This window comes from Sus scrofa, chromosome X (assembly GCF_000003025.6).
Source record: "Sus scrofa isolate TJ Tabasco breed Duroc chromosome X, Sscrofa11.1, whole genome shotgun sequence".
Classification (NCBI taxonomy): Eukaryota; Metazoa; Chordata; class Mammalia; order Artiodactyla; family Suidae; genus Sus; species Sus scrofa.
In genome coordinates, this window is record NC_010461.5 from 65648874 (window position 1) to 65665307 (window position 16434).

Sequence of the window (16434 nt, forward strand, 5' to 3'; positions counted from 1 at the left end):
GTATCAAGGCTCACTTGACCATCTCATGAGTGGAGACCTAACTGCTTTCCCTAAAAATGCCCCTTTTCAGCAGGAAGAAGAGCAGTCATCGCCCCTTTTCACAGAGTTAGACTCTCCAACTCAGAGATGGGGATTGAGAATATGGGCTTTGATACATTCTTTGATGTGGCTATTGGTTAACATTTGTAAATTAAGGGTCACATAGAACCCCAACTTCTATAAAGGTTACAGTTATTACCCAGTGGAACCATCCTCTGCTACCACATCATAGTCAAGAAGTCTGCATCCATGGCTGATATGGACACCTGGGAGGCTGTGCAGCACCTCAAGAATCCCCTCATGGTCAAGTTCCAGAGACTCCCTTCGCCATCATCAGAGAACACTAAGCCCTGCTCTGGCCACCCCTGGAAGCTGGTCAGTCTATGCACGGCAGAAGCCCGAGGAGTTCTACGTGAGACTTAACTTGGACTCGTGTTCTGTCTATAGATGTGGGAAGCAAGCGATTTGGGAAGTAGTGAAGAAAGGAAGTTGCAGGATCTGTTTTTGTCCTCCTGTAAAAGCAAAGAGGGGGAGATGTTGTGAGACATGTTTTTCCAATCTTCTTGCTTGATTATCCACCCATAGTACCTCCTCATGTGACCTCATCAAAAGAGTGAAATAAAAGCAGTGTGGTTTCTTGAGGCAGGGCTCTTGGTCCTAGAGACCTTGAGTCCCCTAGGTTCCCACATTTACTATCTCTGTGTTTTGTTTTGTGTTGGCATTTTGTTTTGTGTTGGCTTTTACTTTAAGTTCCACAGCACCCATTCTTCAGCCCCATCCTGCTGAGCTGGTCTCGGCAAGGAATGGCTATGTTAATTTCAGACATAACAGACTTCAACATAAGGATAGTTATCAGGGATAAAGAAGGACATTATGCAATAATAAAGAGATCCATTTTCTGAAAAATAACAATTCTTAAAGTGTATTTGCCTAACAATAGAGCATCAAACTGCATGAGGCAAATTTGATAGAACTGCAATGACAGATTAATGAATCCACTACAATAGTTGGAGACTTCAACACTTCTCTCTCAGAAATGGACAGATCCAGCAGACGTAAAATCAGTAAGAAGTTGAACTCAATAGCACCATCAATCAATTGAATATAATTGACATCTAGACATGGAGGAAACTTAAATCCATATTATTAAGCAAAATAAACCAATCTGAAAATATTATATACTGTATGATTACAGCTATATGAAAAAGGCAAAACTATGCGGACAGTTAAATGTTTAATGGTTATGAGAGATTGGGAGGGGATTAATAGGCACAACACAGAGCATCATTAGGGCAGCAAAAATACTATGTATGATATTACAATTCTGAAAATTGTCACTTTACCCTTCTCCAAATCCATAGAATATATGAAACTAAGAGTGAATACTAAAGTAAACTACAGGCTTTAGATGATTTTGATGTGCCAATGTAGGTTCACTTTTCATTAAAAAATGTATCTTTCTGGTCAGTGATATTGATAATAATGGAGTCTATGCATATCTGAGGAAAGGGAGTATGTGGGAATACATTTCTCTCCGTTTTGTTACAAAATTTAAAACTACTTTTAAAAATAAAGCCTTAAAATATTATCTTAAAATATGAAGATGTGTAAAAACTCAAAGTATGTTAAGATAATGCACCATTAATTAAAAGAAATCTGAAATAGATAATTTCAGATAAAGCAGGCTTCATAACAATAAATAATATGGCAATAAAGAAAACATATTTTATAGTAATAACAGGACCGATTCTCTAAGAATATTTATATCTAAATGTGTATAAACCTTTAGACAAATATATATATATATATGTTAAAAAAGAAAGAGAAATTCACAATTACATATGGGGACTTTAAAATTCAGCCCAGCTGGAAAGGCTTTTTGCCACCCCTCTGATGAATGTATCCTCAAAATGGCAAGGGTGATGTTGAAATAGAATGTTAGAATGATAATTATAGATAAAAACAAGTTGGTCCCCAAAAAGGTAAACACTTTGGTTTCTGGAGTGTAGGTATCAGAACAGGACAAGACTAACAAAGGGAATTATCAGAGTAAAAATGGTTGATCACATTGGATGAGCAATACCACACAGAGAACACACAGGAAGAGACTGTCAGGGTGGTGGCCAGACTGTAGAGGTGATAGAGAAACCAGGAGAAGGCAAACCTGTGGGGAAACCACCACCAAGTACAGCAGGGGGTTGCAAATTCCATGTAGTGGTCATAAGCCATGGCAGTCAGCATGAAAATCTCAGCCATGATAAACACTAAGAATCCACCCAGCTGGGTTGCACGCCCATAGTAAGATATGGTTTTCTTTGTAACCAAGGTGTTAACCAGCATTTTAGGGGCAATGACAGTAGAATTGCCAAGGTTGATGATAACTAAATGCTTGAGGAAAAAGTGCATGGGACTTTGAAGTTGAGAATCAGCACTGGTGGGGGTGATGGTGCCCAAGTTTTCTCTCAGGGTCAGAGCATAGATCACCAGGAAAATGCCAAAAAGAGGGATATGGAGCTCTGGGTGGTCTGAGACCCCCATTAGAATGAATTCAGTCCCTCGAGTGAGATTTTCTGGAGCCATTTATTTTGCTGATTTTATCTTTCAATGGAGGAAATGGAAAGAAATTAATAGATGGTAAAATGTTTTTGTTTTTGTTGTTTCCTATTAGATACCAGATTCTTAAGGGTTTCTTTTAAAATCAGTTTACTTATGTTCACAAACAATTAAGAGTTTCAAATCTTTAAGAAAATAATAAAATTCTGCAAATGATTGATAAGACCAGTAGGTAAAATATCAGTTTACAGGTGAAATGAATAACTGAATCAACCAACTTTTCTAATTTATAGAATAATCCATTCAGAAAGAGTAGAATGTATGTTTCTATAAACTGTATATGAAATACCAAAATACACACCATACTTTAATCTACAAAACAACCTTTAAAAATAAAAAAATGAAATCATAAAACTTGCTTTTTCAGACTACAAATATATTTAAACTAAGTAACATACTTTTATTTGAAAATATACAAATATTTAAAAAATTAAACACCACATTTCCAAATAAGCTGTGGGTTAAAAATAAAGTCTAAGGACAATTTTTAAAAATACATTTTTACTAAAAGAAAACAAAAATACACTATATCAAAGTCATGTGAAAAATTAACACATTTATAACAAAAGATCTAAATTTAAAAACACATTCCACATTTAGCTAAAAACTAGAAATCAAGAGCAATTTAAACCTAATATAAGTAGAAGTGAGAAAATAGTAAAAATTAAAGTGGAAGTAAAAGTGAAATCAGAAAACCAATAGAATTAATGAAACCAAAAAAAGTATTAAATTGATCAATCTCTAGCCAGGTTAAGCAAAAAAGAAAAAAAAAAAAAGGAAGACTACACAACTTACCTATAACAGAATAAAAGAGAAAACATAACACAGATATTTCATGGAAACTTGAGAGTAACACAAAGAACTCTATGTCCATAAATTTTAAAATATAGATAAAATTATCAGTCATTTCAATGAAAAATCTACCATAATGTTCCTATTTGAAGAAGACATTAATGATCATACACCTATAAAAAGAATTTGAATTTGTAGTTTAAAATTAAAAAAAAAATCCTCCAGGCTCATATGGCTTAATGGTGAATTCCATGAAACACTTGAGGACTAAATATCATTAACTCTTAAATAGACTCATCCATAAACTAGAATAAAAAAAGACACATTCAAATTTATTTTTGTTTAAGACCTATACTGCCCTAACACTAAATCTAAATGAAGACATAACAAGAAAAGAAAACTATAGACAACACCTCTCATGAACATTGATATTAAAATTTCTTGACAAATATTAGCAAATAGAAATTAGCATTGTATAAAATGGGGAATATGTCATAAACATATGGGAGTTTTCCCAAGAATTAAAACTTTGTTCAAAATTCAAAAAAATTTACTTATTAGCAGACTACATGATTTTCTATTTAGAAAATCTCGGAGAATATTCAAGGGGGAGAAACTTGGAGTTACTAAGGGATTTTGGCAAGTTTACAGTACACAAGGTCAATATAATCAGAATTCATTTATTTATATGTTGCCAATTGATAATTGGAATCTGATACTCTAAAAAAAATTATAATAGCAACACACCCCTGAAGTACTTAGATTTACATCTAGCAAGATATAAAGCTATCAAGAAGACATGGTGTTGGTGAAAGGATGAAGTAATGAATCATGAAGTAATGAATCAGAATGTAGTGGTTAAGCCAACACAAATGTAGTTAACATTTTTTTATAAAAAATGCAAAGGAAATTCAGTGGCAAAAGAATAATCTTAAGAATTTCAACATGCATCTAATACCTCACAAAATATAAAACTTTAAACTGTGAAACTTTAAAAATAAAATATAGAGGGATATCTACAGTATTTAGTTTAATGATAAGATTTTACATATAACACCAAAAGCATGATCCATGAAAGAAATTTGACAAATTGGACTTAGTCAAAATTAGAAACAAATTTTGCTTGAAAATATCATGAAATTAATGAAAGAACAAGCCATAGCCTGAAAGGATATAACTGTAAATCATATATCTGATAAAGCATTTTTATCCTGAACATTAAGAACACTTAAAAACCAACAAGAAGGCAACTAACTCATAGTAATTTTGATTTGCATTTCTCTAATTATTAAGATATTGAACAATTTTCATTTGATTGTTAGTTGTGTTTATGTCTTCTTTGGAGAAATATCTAGATATTCTGCACATTTTTAATTGGGTTGTTTGTTTTTTGATATTGAGCTGCATGAGTTGTTTGTATATTTTGGAGATTAATCCCTTGTCTGTAGGGTCATTTGGAAATATTTTTTCCTATTCTGTGGGTTGATTTTTTGTTGTGTTTATAGATTCCTTTGCTGTGAAAAAACTTTTTAAGTAGGTCACATTTGTTTATTTTTGTTTTTATTTTAATTACTCTGAGGTGGATCTAAAAAGATCTTCCTGCATTTTATATCAGAGAGGGTTCTTCCTTGGTTTTTCTCTAAGGGTTTTATAGAATCTGGTCTTAAATTTAGGTCTTTAATCCATTTGAGTTTATTTTTGTGTATGGTGTTAGAGTGTTCTAATTTCATTTTTTAACATATAGCTGTCCAGTTTTCGCACCATTATTGAAGAAACTTTCTTTTCTTCATTGTAAAATACTATGAGTTACACCAGCCAGAACAGCCATCATAAAAAAAGTCTACATAATTAATTCTGGAAAGGGTGTGGAGAAAAGGGAAACCACCGTCACTCTTTGTGGGAATGTAATTTGGTACAACCATTATGGAAAATCTATGGAAGTTTCTTTGGAAAACTAAAAATAAAACTACTGTATGATCCAACAATCCTTCTCCTGGGTATCTATTGGTAGAAAAACATAATTTGAAAAGATACATGTACCCCAATGTTCATTTCAGCACTGTTCACAATAGCCAGGACATGGAAGCAACATAAATGTTCATAGACAGAGGAATAGATAAAGAAGATGTGGTACTTATATACAATGAAATAATTTTTAGCCATAAAATTAATGAAATAATGCAATTTGCTGCAATTTAGATGAAACTAGATATTATCATATGATGTGAAATTAGACAGTGTAAGAGAAAGATCCCTAATATAACATATGTGGAATATAAAAAAATGCAAATGTACTTATTTGCAGAATGTAAACAGACTCACAGATTCTGAAAACAAACCCATGGCTACCAAAGGGGACAGGTTGTGGAGGAGGGATGGACTAGACATTTGGAATTGGCCTATGCACACTGTGGTATATGGATTGACTGGGCAATGGGGACCTGCTGTATAGCACAATATTATCAATATTCTGTGATAATCTATATGGGACAATCATCTGAAAAAGAATGGATGTTTGGGAGTTCCCATGATGGTGCAGTAGAAACAAATCTGACTAGGTACCATGAGGTTGTGGGTTCAATCTCTGGCCTTGCTCATTGGGTTAAGGATCCATCATTGTCATGAACTGTGGTGTAGGTCGTAGACACAGCTCAGATCCTGTGTTGCTGTGGCTGTGGTGTGGGCTGGCATCTGTACCTCTAATCGGTATCCCCAGCTTGGAAAACCTCCATATGCTGCAAGTGCAGCCCTAAAAAGACAAAAAAATAAAGAATAAAATAAAAAAAGAATTGATGTTTGTATATGTAAAATTGAATCACTTTTTTGTACAGCAGAAATTATCACAACAATGTAAATCAACTATACATCAATAAACCTTTAAAAATGAAAAAAAGGGCAAAAAAAAACAAGATAATTTTTTAAATTAGCAAGATTTAAACAAATATTTTTCCACAGAATATATGTGGTTGACAAATAACCATATGTAATGATTTACAACATTATTTATCATTACAGAAATACATATTAAAACACAATCAAATATCACTACATATCTAAAAGAGTTAAAATTAAATAAAAAATTCTTGCAAGCTGTTGTGTAGTGTAGATCACAGATGCTGCTCAGACCAAGCATTGCTGTGACTGTCATGTAGGCTGGCAGCTGCAGCTCTGATTAAAACCCTAGCCCCAGAAACTTACATATGCCTCAGGTGTGGCCATAAAGAAAGGAAAAAACCAATAACCACCCAAAACAAAAAACCTGACCATACCAATTTCTGGCAAGGACATGAGGCACTGGGACCTCTCATTCACTCCTGATCAAAATGCAAAATAAAAATAATCTGGCCACTATTGAAGATTGGCAGTTTTCTTTTTTAAATAAAGTTTGACATACCAAACAACCCAGTGGATGCAATGTTTTTTTTTTTGTTTGTTTTTTTGTTTTTGTCTTTTTGCCATTTCTTTGGGCCACTCCCACGGCATATGGAGGTTCCCAGGCTAGGGGTCGAATCGAAGCTGTAGCCACTGGCCTATGCCAGAGCCACAGCAACGCAGGATCTGAGCCGCGTCTGCAACCTACACCACAGCTCACGGCAACGCCGGATCGTTAACCCACCGAGCAAGGGCAGGGACCGAACCCGCAACCTCATGGTTCCTAGTCGGATTCGTTAACCACTGCGCCATGACGGGAACTCCCTGGATGCAATGTTAGATATCCTATAAAAAGGAAAATTTGTGTTCACTCAGAAACCTGTACACTGAGATTTATAGCAGTTTTGTTTACAATGCCTAAAAACTGAAAACAATCAGTGTATCTATAGACAGGTTAATATTGACTATATACAATAGAATACTATTCAGTGATAAAAGAAAAAGTTTCACACAGCAACATGGATGAATCTCAAATGCATTTTGCTAAGTGGAAAAATCTTGACCCAAAATGGTATGAAATGTATCATTTCATTCTTAAGACACTCTAGAAAGAGTAAATCTATATGGACAAATAGAACATCAGTGAATGGCTGGATTGTGTTGAGGAGGGACAGATGACTTGAACAGAGAATGTTTTACAGTGATAGAACCCAACCATAAGGTATTAGGGTGGTGGATACATGACTTCATGCATTCGTCAAAGCCTTTAGAATGGTACACCCTAAATATTAAACTTTAATATATATAAATTTAATAAAAATTCAATTGTATAAGGTTTTTTATATAAAATTATATTAAATTAATTAAAACTAATGCATATAAATTCAATATGAAAATAATATATATATTATTGATGCATAATGCAGATACATAATATAGACCAGAGACAAGAGAAAAGGCCAAAGGACAGAGAAAAAGGTTACTTTAATATTCCTTGACTTGCCTTAGGATGCAAATTTTTATTTCACCAATGCCAATCTCTGATGACAAAGGATTGGGACTCCTTGAAAAATGAGTGATAAGTATACCGCAGTAACATAATATGATAAAATTGAGGGAAACAAATTAGGCAAGAGTATATGGGAATTTTCCATACTATATTTGCATGTATTTGGTAAATCTAAATTTATTCCAAAGTGAAAATGTATTCTTATAAACTCCATTTAAAAAAAATCAATACATATATATGTATAAAGTTTCTAGGAATAAATCTAATAAACATAGGCTATAATATTTGGGGATAAAATAGTAAACTTTAAGTGGAATACATTATTGATGATATAATTTAATGGATTTTAAATGTTTCACCATATTTCATAGTCTATTTAATATACCAATTCCACAAGATATGACTCAGATCCAATCAAGCTTTTCATAAAATTTGTCAATTTGATTGTGAAACATATTGAACAAAATTTTGAAAGTAGGCAAGACTCTGGAAGTAAAAGTCAAAAGTAGACTTTTTATTTATTCTCTTTATCTTAAAAAAAATGGGGGGTGGGGGCAGTGCCCTCAGGCTGTGGAATTTCCTGGGCCATGCATTGAACCCATACCACAGGGGTGACTGGAGGCCCAGTAGTGAAAACGTCAAATCTTTAACCCACTAAGACACCATGGAACTTTATTGAATTTTTAAAAAATAATATAGCTATAATTATTTTAAAAATATGACAGTATAAGGTCTAGAGAAATATGGGTATAACCTGATCTATGTGACTATTTGTAAAGGAACAATTAAGATAACAATATGAAAAACAGAAATTAGCATTCCTTATCCCACATACAAACATATATAAGTTGGATATATAAAAATAAAATTTACAAAGAAACTTAAATGAGTATTGAACGTTTTCCAAAAGTTTTTTCTACATCTATTGAGATCACCATATGGTTTTTATTCTTCAATTTGTTAATGTGGGGTATCATAATGTTTGATTTGTGGATATTGAAGACTCCTTGAATCCCTGTGATAAATCCCAATTGATCATGGTGTATGATCAATTTAATGTATTGTTGAATTTTACTTGCTTTTTTTGTGCTGAGAATCTTCTGCATCTAAGATGATCAGTGATATAGTCCTCTAATTATCCTTTTTGTGATATATTTGTTTAGTTTTTATATCAAGGTGATGGTGGCCTCATAGAACGAACATGGGAATATTCATTCCTCTGCAATTTTTGGGAAAATTTACAGAAGTATAGGTGTTAATCTCTTCTGGGAATGTTCAGAAGAATTTGCCAGTTAAGCCATCTGGTCCTGGACTTTTGGGTATTGGAAGTTTTTTAATCATAATTTCCTTTTCAGAGCTTGTAATTCATCTCTTCATATTTTCTATATTTCTTGGTTCAGTCTTGGATGGTTGTATCTTTCTAAGAATTTGTCAGTTTATCCTAAGTTGCCAATTTTATACATTGCATGTAGTAGTCTTTATGATCCTTTGTATTTCTGTAACGTCATTTGTAATATTTTTTCAATTGTCATTTTATGGATTTGAGGCCTCTCCTTTTTTTCCTTGATAAATCTGGCTGCAGGCTTATCATTTTTTCCATTTTTTTTAATTTTCCCACTGTACAGCAAGGGGATCAAGTTATCCTCACATTTACACATTACAATTACATTTTTTCCCCTCCCTTTGTTCTGTTGCAACATGAGAATCTACACAAATTTCTCAATGCTACTCAGCAGGATCTCCTTGTAAATCTATTCTAAGCTGTGTCTCATAACCCCAAGCTCCCGAACCCTCCCACTCCCTCCCTCTCCCATCAAGGCAGCCACAAGTCTTTTCTCCAAGTCCATGATTTTCTTTTCTGAGGAGATGATCATTTGTGCTGGATATTAGATTCCAGTTATAAGTGATATCATATGGTATTTGTCTTTGTCTTTCTGGCTCATTTCACTCAGTATGAGAATCCCTAGTTCCATCCATGTTGCTGCAAATGGGGATGTCATTCCTTTTTATGGCTGAGTAGTATTCCATTGTGTATATATACCACCTCTTCCTAATCCAATCATCTATCGATGGACATTTGGGTTGTTTCCATGTCCTGGCTATTGTGAATAGTGCTGCAATGAACATGCAGGTGCATGTGTCTCTTTTAAGTAGAGTTTTGTCCAGATAGATGCCCAAGAGTGGGATTGCGGGGTCATATGGAAGTTCTATGTATAGATTTCTAAGGTATCTCCAAACTGTTCCCCATAGTGGCTGTACCAGTTTACATTCCCACCAGCAGTGCAGGAGGGTTCCCTTTTCTCCACACCCCCTCCAGCACTTGTTATTTGTGGAATTATTAATGATGGCCGTTCTGACTGGTGTGAGGTGGCATCTCATGGTAGTTTTGATTTGCATTTCTCTTATGATCAGCGATGTTGAGCATTATTTCATGTGTTTGCTGGTCATCTGTATATCTTCTTTGGATAAATGTCTATTCAGGTCTTTTGCCCATTTTTCCATTGATTGATTGGCTTTTTTGCTGTTGGGTTGTATAAGTTGCTTGTATATTCTAGAGATTAAGCCCTTGTCCATTTCATCATTTGAACCTATTTTCTCCCATTCTGTAAGTTGTCTTTTTGTTTTCTTTTTGGTTTCCTTTGCTGTGTCAAAGCTTGTCAGTTTCATTAGATCCCATGGGTTTATTTTTGCTCTAATTTCTATTGCTTTGGGAGACTGACCTGAGAACATATTCATGATGTTGATGTCAGAGAGTGTTTTGCCTATGTTTTCTTCTAGGAGTTTGATGGTGTCCTGTCATATATTTAAGTCTTTCAGCCATTTGGAGTGTATTTTTGTGCATGGTGTGAGGGTGTGTTCTAATTTCATTGCTTTGCATGCAGCTGTCCAGGTTTCCCAGCAATGCTTGCTGAATAGACTTTCCTTTTCCCATTTTATGTTCTTGCCTCCCTTGTCAAAGATTAATTGACCATAGGCGTCAGGGTTTATTTCTGGGTTCTCCATTCTGCTCCATTGGTCTGTCTGTCTGTTTTGATATCAGTACCACACTGTTTTGATGACTGTGGCTTTGTAATATTGCATGAACTCTGGGAGAGTTATGCCTCCTGCTTGGTTTTTGTTTCTCAGGATTGCTTTGGCAATTCTGGGTCTTTAGTGGTTCCATATAAATGTTTAGATTGTTTGTTCTAGTGTTGTGAAAAATGTCATGGGTCATTTGATAGGGATTGCATTGAATCTGTAGATTGCTTTGGGTAGTATGGCCATTTTTACAATATTGATTTTTCCAATCCAGGAACATGGAATATCTTTCCATTTCTTTACATCATCTTTGATTTCTTTGATTAAAGTTTTATACTTCTCGGCATATAGGTCCTTTACCTCCTTGGTCAGGTCTTTTCTGAGGTATTTGATTTTGTGAGGTCCAATGTTAAAAGGTATTGTATTTTTGTATTCTTTTCCTAATATTTCATTGCTGGTATACAGAAATGCAACTGACTTCTGAATGTTAATCTTATGGCCTGCTACTTTGCTGAATTGATTAATCAGTTCAAGGAGTTTTGGGTTGAGTCCTTCGGGTTTTCTATGTATAGTATCATGTCATCTGCACACAGTGACAGTTGTATCACTTCTCTTCCTATATGGATGCCTTTTATTTCTTTTGTTTGCCTAATTGCTGTGGCTAGGACTTCCAAAACTATGTTGAAGAGCAGTGGTGAGAGTGGGCATCCCTGTCTTGTTCCAGATTTGAGTGAGAAGGCTTTCAGTTTTTCCCCATTGAGTATTATATTTGCTGTGGGTTTATCATAAATGGCTTTGATTATGTTCAGGAATGTTCCTTCTATACCCACTTTGGCAAGTATCTTGATCATGAATGGATGTTGGACTTTGTCAAATGCTTTTTCTGCGTCTATTGAGGTGATCATATGATTTTTGACTTTTTTTTTGTTAATGTGGTGTATGATATTGATTGATTTGTGTATGTTGAACCATCCTTGTGAACCTGGGATGAACGCTATCTGGTCATCATGTATAATTTTTTTGATATGTTGTTGGATTCGGTTGGCTAAGATTTTTTTGTGAATTTTTGCATCGTAATTCATCAAAGATATTGGGTGATAGTTTTCTTTTTTGGTGGTATCTCTGTCTGGTTTTGGAATGAGTGTGATGGTGGCATCATAGAATGTCTTTGGGAGTATTCCTTCTTCAACCTTTTGAAAGAGTTTAAGGAGGATGGGCACCAGTTCCTCTTTATATGTTTGATAGAATTCACATGTGAAGCCATCTGGTCGTGGACTTTTATTTGTACGGAGTGATTTTATGACATCTTCAATTTCATTTCTAGTGGTCGGTCTGTTCAATTGGTCTTTTCCTTTTTGATTCAGTTTTGGAAGGCTGTAAGATTCTAGAAAATTGTGCATTTCCTTCAGATTGTCAAAATTGTTGCCATATAGTTGTTCATACTATTCTCTTATTTTTTTTTTTTTTTTGTATTTCGCTGTATCCGTTGTGATTTCTCCTTTTTCACTTATAATTTCAGTTGTTTGGGTTCTTTCCTCTTTTTAGTGAGTCTGGACAGGGGTTTGTCAATTTTGTTTACCTTTTCAAAGAACCAGCTCTTGGTTTTATTAATTTCCTCTACTGTTTTTTGAATCTCTCTTTTATTGATGTCTTCTTTGATCTTTATAATTTCCTTCCTTCTTTTGACTTTAGGGCTTTTTTGTTCTTCTTTTTATAGTTTGTTTAGGTGGAGGGTTAAGTTGTCAATTTGGGATCTTTCTTCTTTTTTGAGAAAGGCCTGTATTGCAATAAATTTCCCTCTGAGCACTGCTTTCGCGGCATCCCATAGATTTTGAGAGGTCGTGTCTTCATTATCATTTGTTTCAAGGTAGTTTTTAATTTCCTTCTTGATTTCCTCATTGACCCATTGGTTTTTTAGTAGCATGTTGTTGAGTCTCCATGTAGTAGGTTTTTTCTCTTTCCTTTTCCCATGGTTGATTTTTAATTTCATGGCATTGTGGTCAGAGAAGATACTTGAGATAATTTCTATGCCCCTAAATTTATTGAGGTTAGCTTTGTGTCCCAATATGGGGTCGATTCTTGAGAATGTTCCATGAGCGTTTGAGAAGAATGTGTATTCTCCTTTTTTTGGATGTAGTGTCCTGAAGATATCAATGAAGTCTAACTTTTCTATTGTTTCCTTTAGGCTCTCTGTTGCTTTATTGGTTTTCTGTCTAGAAGATCTGTCCATTGATGTGATGGGGGTATTAAGGTCTCCTACTATGATTGTATTCCCATCAATATCTCCCTTTATGTCTGTTAATATTTGTTGTATGTATCTGGGTGCTCCTGTGTTTGGGGCATATATGTTGACGATAGTAACATCCTCTCCTTGGATGGATCCCTTAATCATTAAGTAGTGTCCTTCTTTGTCTTTCTTTATGTCTTTTAAAGTCTATTTTGCCTGATATGAGTGTTGCGACTCCTACGTTTCTGTCATGTCTATTGGCGTGAAATATTTTTCCCCACCCTTTCACTTTCAATATATATGTCTCCTTTCTCCTAAGGTGAGTTTCTTGTAGGCAGCAGATTGAAGGTTTTTGCCGTTTTATCGACTCAGCCCTTCTGTGATTTTTGATTGGGGCCTTCAGTCCATTGACGTTTAAGGTGATAATTGATAGATGATGATTTATTGCCATTTTGAACCTTGTGTTCCAGTTGATTCTATGGTTCTCCATTCTTCCTTTGTTTTTTTTTTTTTTTTTTTTTTTTTTTTGGTTGGATGGTCTCTGGTTATTATCTGCTTGAGTGGTTTTTTTTTTTTTTTACATTTTTGCGAATGCAATATTTTGTTTTGGCTTGTGGTTGCCCTGTTTTTTAAGTATGCTAACCCCTTCCTATAATTGTGTGTTTTAGCCTTATGATCCTGTAAGTTCAAACACCCCATTACTATAATAAAATTAAGAAGAGAAACATACAAACAAACAAAAAAAAGGTTCTATTTATTTCCTAAAATCCCTTGCCCCCCTTGCCCACATTTTATGATTTTGATGACTCTTTTTTTTTTCATTTTAATTTTATTTTGTTTGAAGCATGTTCATGATTAAATCTGTATGCTGGCTTATTTGATTGACTGCTCTCTGATTGCGGTTTCCTCAGTCCTAGTTCTTCTTTTTTTTTTCCTTTTCTTTTTTCTTCCCTTTCCTTCCTTTCTTTTTGTTTTAGAGCAGCCCTTTCAATATTTCCTTAACCTGGGTTTTGTGTTGCTGTATTCTTTAAGTTTTTGTTTGTTGGGAAAAATTTTTATTTCCCCTTCTATTTTAAATGATATTCTTGCTGGATAGAGTATTCTAGGTTGCATATTTTTTCCTTTGAGCACTTTAAATATCTCTTGCCATTCCCTCCTGGCCTGTAGTGTTTCTGTAGAGAAATCAGCTGATATTCTTATGGGGGTTCCCTTGTAGGTAACATTCTGCTTTTCTCTTGCTGCCTTTAGGATCCTCTCTTTATCACTAACTTTTGCCATTTTTATTATGATTTGTCTTGGTGTGGGTCTATTAGGGTTCAGTTTGTGTGGGGCCCTCTGTTCTTCCTGTATCTTGAACCCAGTATCCTTTAGATTTGGGAAGTTTCCAGTGATAATTTCTTCAAATATATTTTCCCTCCCCTTATCTTTTTGTACTCCTTCTGGAGTTCCTATCATGTGTAGATTGGCCCACTTTATATTATCCCATAGGTCTCTTATATTGCTTTCCTCTTTTTTGATTTGGTTTTCTGTCTGCTGACTGGATTGAGTGATTTCCATTATTCCATCTTCCATATCACTGATTTGTTCTTCTGCATTATTCATTCTGGTTTTTACTGCCCCTAGTTCAGTTTGCATCTCTGCAAATGAATGTCCTAGTTTTTTTCGGCTCCTCCTTATATTTTCTAGTTCCTTTCTAAGGGTATCTGCATTACTGTTCCTATCTTCTCTTCATTCCTTCAGTATTTTCACTATTTCTCTTTTGAACTCCAGGTCTGTCAGACTGCAGAGATCTGTTTCATTGTTGACTGTTTTAGGTGAGTTCTCCTGTTGGTTTGACTGGGAGTGGTTTCTCAGCTTCTTCATCTTGCTTCTTGTTTTCTTTCTCCTGAGGGAGTTGTACTCTCTGTGACTGGGCAATGTTTGCCTTGTCACTGCCATGGAATGTTTCCTGAGGGCTGGCGTTGTTGGCAGTCTTTTTTGAGGCAGTTTGGCTTTTCTGGAGTGTTGATGGGGCTGACAGGGTCTCTTTGAAGCAAAGGAGTACTTCCTGAGGGCAGACAGGACTGGGAGGTCCACACCACGATGGTAGCAGACTTCACTCGGTCAGGCAGATGTTGCTCTGGTGTTTTTAGGCTGTGGGGTTCTTGCAGGTGGTTGGCAGTGTTGGGTAGCTGTTCCTCAGTAGTGCAGCACCCCCTGAGTGCTGTAGCAGCTATCTGGGTCACTGAGAACCTAAGAGGCTCTTCCCTAGGGCAGCCCAACTCAGAAGGATGGCCTGAGAAAGAAGGCAGATCTTTTCACAGCCTGGCCAGGCTTGTCGTACCTTTTTTGGGGTGCAGGTGTCCTGCCTGGAGCTGGCAGTCCTATGCAGCTGATCCGTGAGAGCTCGGCACCCCCTGGGGGCTTGGGCAGCTAGCAGGGCCTCTGAAAACCCAAGAGGCTCCTCCCCAGGGCAGCCCAACTCAGAAAGACCGTCGGAGAATTATGCAGATCTTTTCATGGCCTGGCTAGGCTTGTTCTAGCTTTTCTGGGCTGCAGGCCTTTTCTCAGGGGCTGGTGGTGTTTGCTGCTGCTCTGTGGGGATGTAGCCCCTCCAAAGGGCAAGCAGGCCTGTGCAGGGACCGCCCCAGTGGTGGTAGGCTTCAGGCAATTGTTGAGGCCAGCCCTTCCAGATGTCAGGCAGCCCCAGGTCAGGCAAGTGCGTAGGGGGTGGTGGGGTGGGGGGAGGGGATGCACTGGGAAGCCAGCTTTCTGCTAGCTAGAGGGCTTGTAAGCTTGCTGTGGCATGGGGAGTATTTTCTGGGGACCCACCCCTTCTTCTCTCCCCTCCCCTGCAGGGGCACAAACCAGGCTCTTCTCCCAGGTTCCCTCTGATGTGGCTTTCCACTTCCCCACCCCTAGAGTATTGCTCCCTTCCCCTGTGACAGCTTTGTTTTCTAGTCTCCCAGGCAGTCTCTGCCCAGTCAAACTTGACAGGTTTCTAGACCTCCCAAACAGTCTCAACTCTGTCCCACCCACCCCCCCAGCCCTTTCCCAGGGACTAACCTCTGGAGCCGAGGTCTCAGTGCCCAGCTCCCACCCAGGCATCTCAATTTTTGGTGACTGTGCCCGTAGTTCAGATGGTCCATTCGGTTCTCCATCTGCTTTGCAGTATTCCAACTTACTGTTACACTCTTCTCTGCATCTGGAGATTCCTCCAGTTTGTTTGATCTTTCCCCCAAGTAGGTGACTTTCCAGGGTATGGAATCCCTTTTTCCTCCTCAGTTCTCTTTTGGGAGTGCCCGTCCAGCTCAGCTCAGATTCACCTTCTCTCACTCTCCTCTTTTCTCTTGTTTTACCTAGTAATGTCATGAACTTCTTGCTG

The 16434-nt window shown here is 36.4% G+C and overlaps 1 pseudogene; it reads right to left on the reverse strand.

The window, feature by feature from the left end:
- Nucleotides 1850-2619, reverse strand: LOC100155259 (annotated as a pseudogene).